The sequence below is a fragment of the Schistocerca cancellata genome, chromosome 2 (assembly GCF_023864275.1).
Source record: "Schistocerca cancellata isolate TAMUIC-IGC-003103 chromosome 2, iqSchCanc2.1, whole genome shotgun sequence".
In the NCBI taxonomy this organism is placed as follows: domain Eukaryota; kingdom Metazoa; phylum Arthropoda; class Insecta; order Orthoptera; family Acrididae; genus Schistocerca; species Schistocerca cancellata.
The window spans coordinates 1,045,953,881-1,045,960,246 of NC_064627.1; the positions used below are offsets into that span (position 1 = coordinate 1,045,953,881).

At 41.8% G+C, this 6,366-nt stretch overlaps 1 long non-coding RNA gene across 1 annotated transcript in view; it reads right to left on the reverse strand.

The window, feature by feature from the left end:
* LOC126149295 (uncharacterized) overlaps window positions 1-5,612 on the reverse strand; it is a 1,122,064-nt gene extending 1,116,452 nt beyond the window's left edge. The window contains exon 1 of the long non-coding RNA XR_007530797.1: window positions 5,491-5,612. This is a non-coding gene — a long non-coding RNA (uncharacterized LOC126149295). The remainder of the gene's footprint in view (window positions 1-5,490) is intronic.
* Window positions 5,613-6,366: the final 754 nt, after the last annotated feature.

Consider the following 6,366-nt stretch of genomic DNA (forward strand, 5'->3'; position numbering starts at 1 on the left):
CGAAACATAAAAAGTAATTGAACGCGTACTCATTTTAATTTATAATGGTACATATGGGTATGCTCTTGTGCTGCTGTGGGCCAAATGAACTTGAGGATTTACGAAAAGTTTTCTGACACACAGGTCCCTTTCCGTTAAATGGAGAGCGGGAAGAAACAACTTCGACACCAGCAGACGTGACGGAATGAGTTATAATCTTAGATAAGGAGACCTTCATCCACTAAAATACGCACAGAGAAAATAAAATAGAGAAAATGTAGCGTCAAACATAGAGATGTCGTAAACAATTGTAAATTTGTTACACAAAATTTTAGGAAAACTTGTGAATGTCCATAACACGTTGCAACGGTACTTCCGATGCAGTGTCTTCGTGTGTAAACACGAGAAAAATATATCTGAAGATGGTCAGAGGACGGCATACCGAAAAGTCGTAGCCTGGTTCTGTAGGAAGTGATAAGGCGATGCCCTCCTCGGACATTTAAACTTACTTGTCCAGTGTGATATAGGGGCCCTTCATTTTAATGTGGGTCACGAAACTCTGTGCAGCTTAGCCTAAAAACCATTGTTAGCGATTGGGGAAGCGGAAAGTGGCAGAAGAAGGTATCACGAGGGACGTTACCAATTAACTGTATTTCAGATTTTTATGGAACCGATATCTCAGTATTCAGGTAGCATGGTAGAAACACTGTCCTACTGGGGTGAAAACTATTTTCCGATTTTTTTGCATTTGACTTCTGTTTTATGTACACTATATCACTATACATTGTGCTGTAAATTTCCGACGCCGCCGAAGTCTACTTTTCCAAGAAAGCGCCAACCTACGACAATATTTTACGACTGGTATGAAATAATTCGGGTCACTCTATGAAGCCTTCTCGCGCTAGCTACGTACCTTTCTTCCGATGCAAATGAGTTGCAGTTTTATCACCGCTAAAAATAATTATTTATAGAAGTAATCAACGTGGTTTTGCCATTCAGTGTGCACCAATGATTTGCTTCACTAATCTACTGAATCCGCCTTTGTTAACTTTCCGGTCTGCAAACATACCTCGATACGCTTTCAAATACCCTCACCTCTTCTGCATAATTCAGTGGCTGCTTTTCGAATCTCCTTTTTTCAGATAAAAGATTGTTCTCTCTCCGCAGAGGGTAGAAGCTTGTTGGCTTACTCCGGTACCTGAAAAACCTCCCCTTACATCGTACACAGCCGAGTGAGATCTTATGTTAATCCGCGTTGCAACTTCAACGGATAAGCAGCTACTACGTAGGTGGGCAATCAGTTTTCGACCTTCTTCAGTTCTGCCGCAGTTGTTACTGCTTATTTTGTAGCTTCTTGCTGAGTTCTTGAACAGACGACAGCTCTGAACTCTTTGCTAGCAACATTAGTAAGTGAGGTGGCTTATTCGTAGGATAGTACAGGACTGTAATCAACTAGCGAATGCAGTTCTCTCTCCGTTTTGAGCGGCAACTTGGCAACGGATTTTCTGTCTCCAGAACCGATTATCACTCTGCAGCGAAATGTGCATCGGTCTGAATGCCTTCCTGTCTGAATACTGTTATACACCCGTGACAAACGATTTTCTTTTTTAGTTTTCTGTGCTTATCGCTGTATATCAATGCCACTTCTTTGGTTTTCATCGTGTCCTTTATATGCCTCACATAGCAGTTTATCATCAAAATACCTTCATGTTAGAACAGCAAAAGCTTTGAAACTGGCTCAGGAACAATTAAAACACATAGGAAATCAGAATTACCAAAACATTTTGTTATGCATCGCAACACATGTCGCGCGGTAGAAATGGACGATTTCTTATAGTTGTGTTTCAGCTGACGCAATGTTTTAATTTTTAGACTATTTTCTATTTCACACGGGAACTAAAATCTACAGAACCAGTATTACGAGATTGTTTTCTTTGCAGCCCCATGATCCAATTCATAAGAAATCCCCAAACCAGACTTCGTAAATGTCTGAGTACGTTTCACAGTCGATGCATATGCCAGATCATGCAAGTAGTATGTTATCGTAATAAAATAATGCAATTTTCACAATAGAAGCAACTTTGGTAGCTGAAAGCAATGTAGTGCCGAAATGCATAAACAATATTTTGTATCCTTAGAAAACCAGCTAGAATGTTAGTATCATTTACATGTGAGTGCTGAGACTTTGTATTAAGTAATTAGTCTCCACAATGAATTATAAACCGAACCCGTCCATGAGATGGTGAAATATGTTGAGGACCCTGTTCTAACTGATCATTAAATCAGCGACATCCACATTAAAACTGGAGTATCTGCAACCTATTCACGTAAAAAGAAGGACAGAAGATGTCTTTGAATATAAAATGTAATTATGCGATTTAATAAACATAATTTCGTTATCCTTAAGTTAACATTTACATCGTTACAAGGATTCCTAGAGTGATGACATTAAAAAAGAAGAAATCTATCTTTTTAACTGCCACCCACACGGATATGGCGTAGTTTTCCTAAACTGCGAGATCATACGTATGCAGCCAGCTGTGATGAGGTGTCAGAAGGGCAAAACTGTCGTGATTGTCTAACAACATTAGCAATTACAGTCTTTTAACTATCTTCTCCGTTATTTTTGAATGAGCATTTTATTTGTGGGTTCGTAGTTTCCTTTTTTGTATAGGGTTTTTACACCTACATTTCATGGTTTTTTACATTTTGTGTGTGTGTTTCACTCTCTGCGTATGTTCCGCGGTCGCAGCACCAATGTAAAGCGCTGCCGTAGAAAAGTAATACGTAAAGAGTGAGCCCCTTTATAAAGATACAAATTTTGGTAAATTACATTATGAGAGCGTTATGTTGTCATCAATTTATGTAGTACACAATAGGAGATTAACCCCTACAAAGGGTAAAATATAGTTTACTTTAATAATACCTAGCATACGTAATCTGTGTGCAGTTAGCTATGTTTCGTTATAGGAATAAAGCAGATAGGACGAACTTCAAGGAAATGAAAATGCAAAAGACGAATAATAATTACAAACAATACAGTCTAAATAAATACATGACCAACAATTTCTTGTCCACAGCATAATTTATCTCATGGAAATGTAGTTGATGCAGCTGTAAAAATCATAGAATGCATCTTCTGTCCACACTTAACATCAACTAAAAGACGGGAGAGTATGGATGGTGGCGTGTTCAACACTCTGCACGTCGGAATGTTATATATCGCTTGTGTTGACAACGATGCTTTTCATACTACCACGGCCTATAATTGATGTTAAAGTGCTTTCTACGATTTTTGCAGTTGAGTCAAACAGATGTCCATGAGATAAATTTCACTCAACAAAAAAAATGATAACAGTGAATTTAGTTAGATTTTATAGATAGTAATAATATTGCCGTATGGCGCAAAGGCCTGGTGCAAATCTTCCTGTTGGACGCACCTTTGGCGACTAGCATATCCACGATCCACAGCACCCGGTGTTCCCAGACGATCACCCCTCCAGATATAAAATGGGACTGACGTTGCTAAACTTCGGTGATCGAGTGAGAACCGGTGCATCCTACGTTACAAGGAGGCTGGCATTTTATAGATTAGGTGTCATTACGCTCCCTCTTGGTAGATTCATTGTCTCTAGGTGTATCAAACGTTTTTTATTCCTTTGATGGATTATGGTTATTTGCTTGCAAATGACGTATCTATATGCTACCTTAACTTTATTTTATGCGTTGTGGGAACTACTCTTCTACTAACATTTGCTGTTATCCTCACAATGCTGTTATATAACGTAATTTACCAAAACTTGTATGTTTGTACTGACACTCACTCTTTGTGTATTAGTTTTGTACAGGAGCGCTTATGATACAAGCTACATGCACAGAAATAATCACGAATAATAGACAATGAGCAAATAAATTAGAAATAATAAAATGAGGCTGCGGAACTGCTATTTTCAGGGATCATAAAAGTTATGATAGTGCTATATTCAAACAATCTCCGAAAATAACACTGATGCACTATAAAGTGCACTTCAGTTAATGCTTATAGAAATTGTTAAACGGCTATATCGGTTTCAGTTAACTACTCATGATCAATACCCAATTAACATTTGAAAAAGCCGTGTTTCACCGCTAAGAAGTACTGATAAAAATTTCTTGATTGTACAGCCAGTTTCAGTTCGCTGACCGTCATGAAGTATCATAAAATATTTACACGGCTTACAAGGTGATTTGAAATGAATGGCGTCAAAAAATGTAAAATTCTTAATTCGTTACTGTTGTCAAGCAAAATCATATACTTGTGACGCCATTGATTTTATATCGCCTTATGAATTGTTGTAAATGTTCTGTAATACCCGATGATGATCTGTGGACAGAAAATATTTTTATGGTGAAAAAATTGTCAGCAGCTCTCGGTGTTGAATCATAACGTTTTTCAAATTTTTCGTTGCTGCGAGGGCACACCCTCCTCAACCATTTGACTGCCTTCGGGACGTGTATGTCCCACGATAGATTATCAAAGTGGGAATTTGCTGCATGTTATTGGTTTGTATCAATGTCCCACTGGTAAAGGGATGTCTGCTAGTGTTTTGCAGAAATCTTATTCATACAGATCGCACCTGTAGATTGTGCTGTCCTTCAGCTCCATTGTTAAACTTCGTCTCCATACTGTCGCAGAGAATTAGATCACGTCCTCAGATAGGCAGCCCTCTTTCCAGATTTCCAAAGTGGGTTGCCTTTGCATCTAACCAGACACATAGTTTCAACGACTTGTATGCACGTATTGACGTTTGTCACATTAAAAACGAAGTTCTAATAGTGCACTTACAATATGAGTTAGAAATTGGAGAAATGGTCTATCAACTTATATGTCATTTTCTTGTATGTGTTTTAGTTTGGAAGTCGTCTACTGAAACCACGGAGTTACTTATGAAGAACCCTGTATGTACCACCTCCCCCTGTGTTGTTAAGTGTAAAGGAGGGAAATATTGTTTAATGACATTACTTCTGACTATGACATTACTTACAGTAACCATACGTTGATGTCTTTGAAAAATATTTTGGTAGTCGAAGGGTTGAAGCCCTTAAACACTTGCTGTCCGAAGGCCAGAGTCCTTTACTAGGTGTATCCGACCACGTTCTTATACAGCCACCGACCGAGAAGTATTTATGGGGGAGTGGCAATCAGTAGTCAGTTCATTCAGGTGCAGCCATTAAACAGCTTTTATGAGTACTGACTGAAATAAACGTTATACTTGAAAAGTACGTGTTGACGGAGGGTCTTTGACAGTAAAACGGTCAGCACGAACAAATTCTGTGCAGAGGCTCGCGTACTGATCGCCCTCTCGTGTTGCGTTCCTGGGGACCAGCCGCGTCTTGTCAAGTGGAACGAGCCACAGGTCAGAGTGGGGGTGGCCGACTGTTGAGACGGCTCCGAATCTCCCACTTGCTGCAGCGCGACGCCTCGGACACCCCGGGCGCCGACGGCTGTGACGCAGGCCGCAGGAGACTCACCTGGCGAGGCGGCCGGCGACTAGGAGACGAGAAGCAGCTGGCCGGAGTCGTGAACCTTGCCGCCGCACAGACCGCAGGCGCGTAGCAGCGTCGCGACGCGGGCGTCGCAGGGCGTCGCGCGGCCAGCCCGGACTGACCCCACAGCGCAGCGCCGGCCGGCGGCGGCGGCGGACGCGGCGCCCCTGGCGGCGGGCCGCGCAGGCAGCGCGCGTCGCCTAGCAACCGCCCGGGATCGCTGTCGCCCACGCACCGCGTCCGCTGGTGTACCTGCGTGCTGGGCCGGGCTACCACCCTCTCCACGCATTCTGTGCTAGGAGGACGTCAGTCTTACCTCCCATCCTGCATCTACTCGTGCAGCTACATACATACTCCGCAAGTCTGGTGGAGTGTACCCAGTACCACTACTAGCCACATTCCTTCCCATCCCACTCGAAGGTAGAGCGAGTGAAAAACAACTGTCAATGTGCCTCAGTATGAGTCCTAATTTCTCGTATCTTATCTTCATTGTCCTTGCACGAAATGTGTGTTCACGGCAATCAGCTTAGAATGCCGGTTCTCTAGATTTTCACAGTATTTCTGCTCTAAAACAACGTCACCTTCCCTCCACGGATCCCCATTTGATTTCCTGAAGCATCCCCTTTATACTTATGAGTTGTTCGAACCCACCGGTTGTGAGTTAACGAGCATTGCGCCCTCATTTAAGTACAAGGTGCGACAATAAAGTAATGAGACTGATTTTCTTTGCAAGATGTGGCAACCCTGCAGGCTTGCGTAGGCACAATATCTTTGACCTTGGTCTATAAGCTGCTTCTAGTCCAAGCAGCACATCGATGCAACTCCTCAATCGTGAGTTGTGCTGTAAAAAGTTAAGATGTG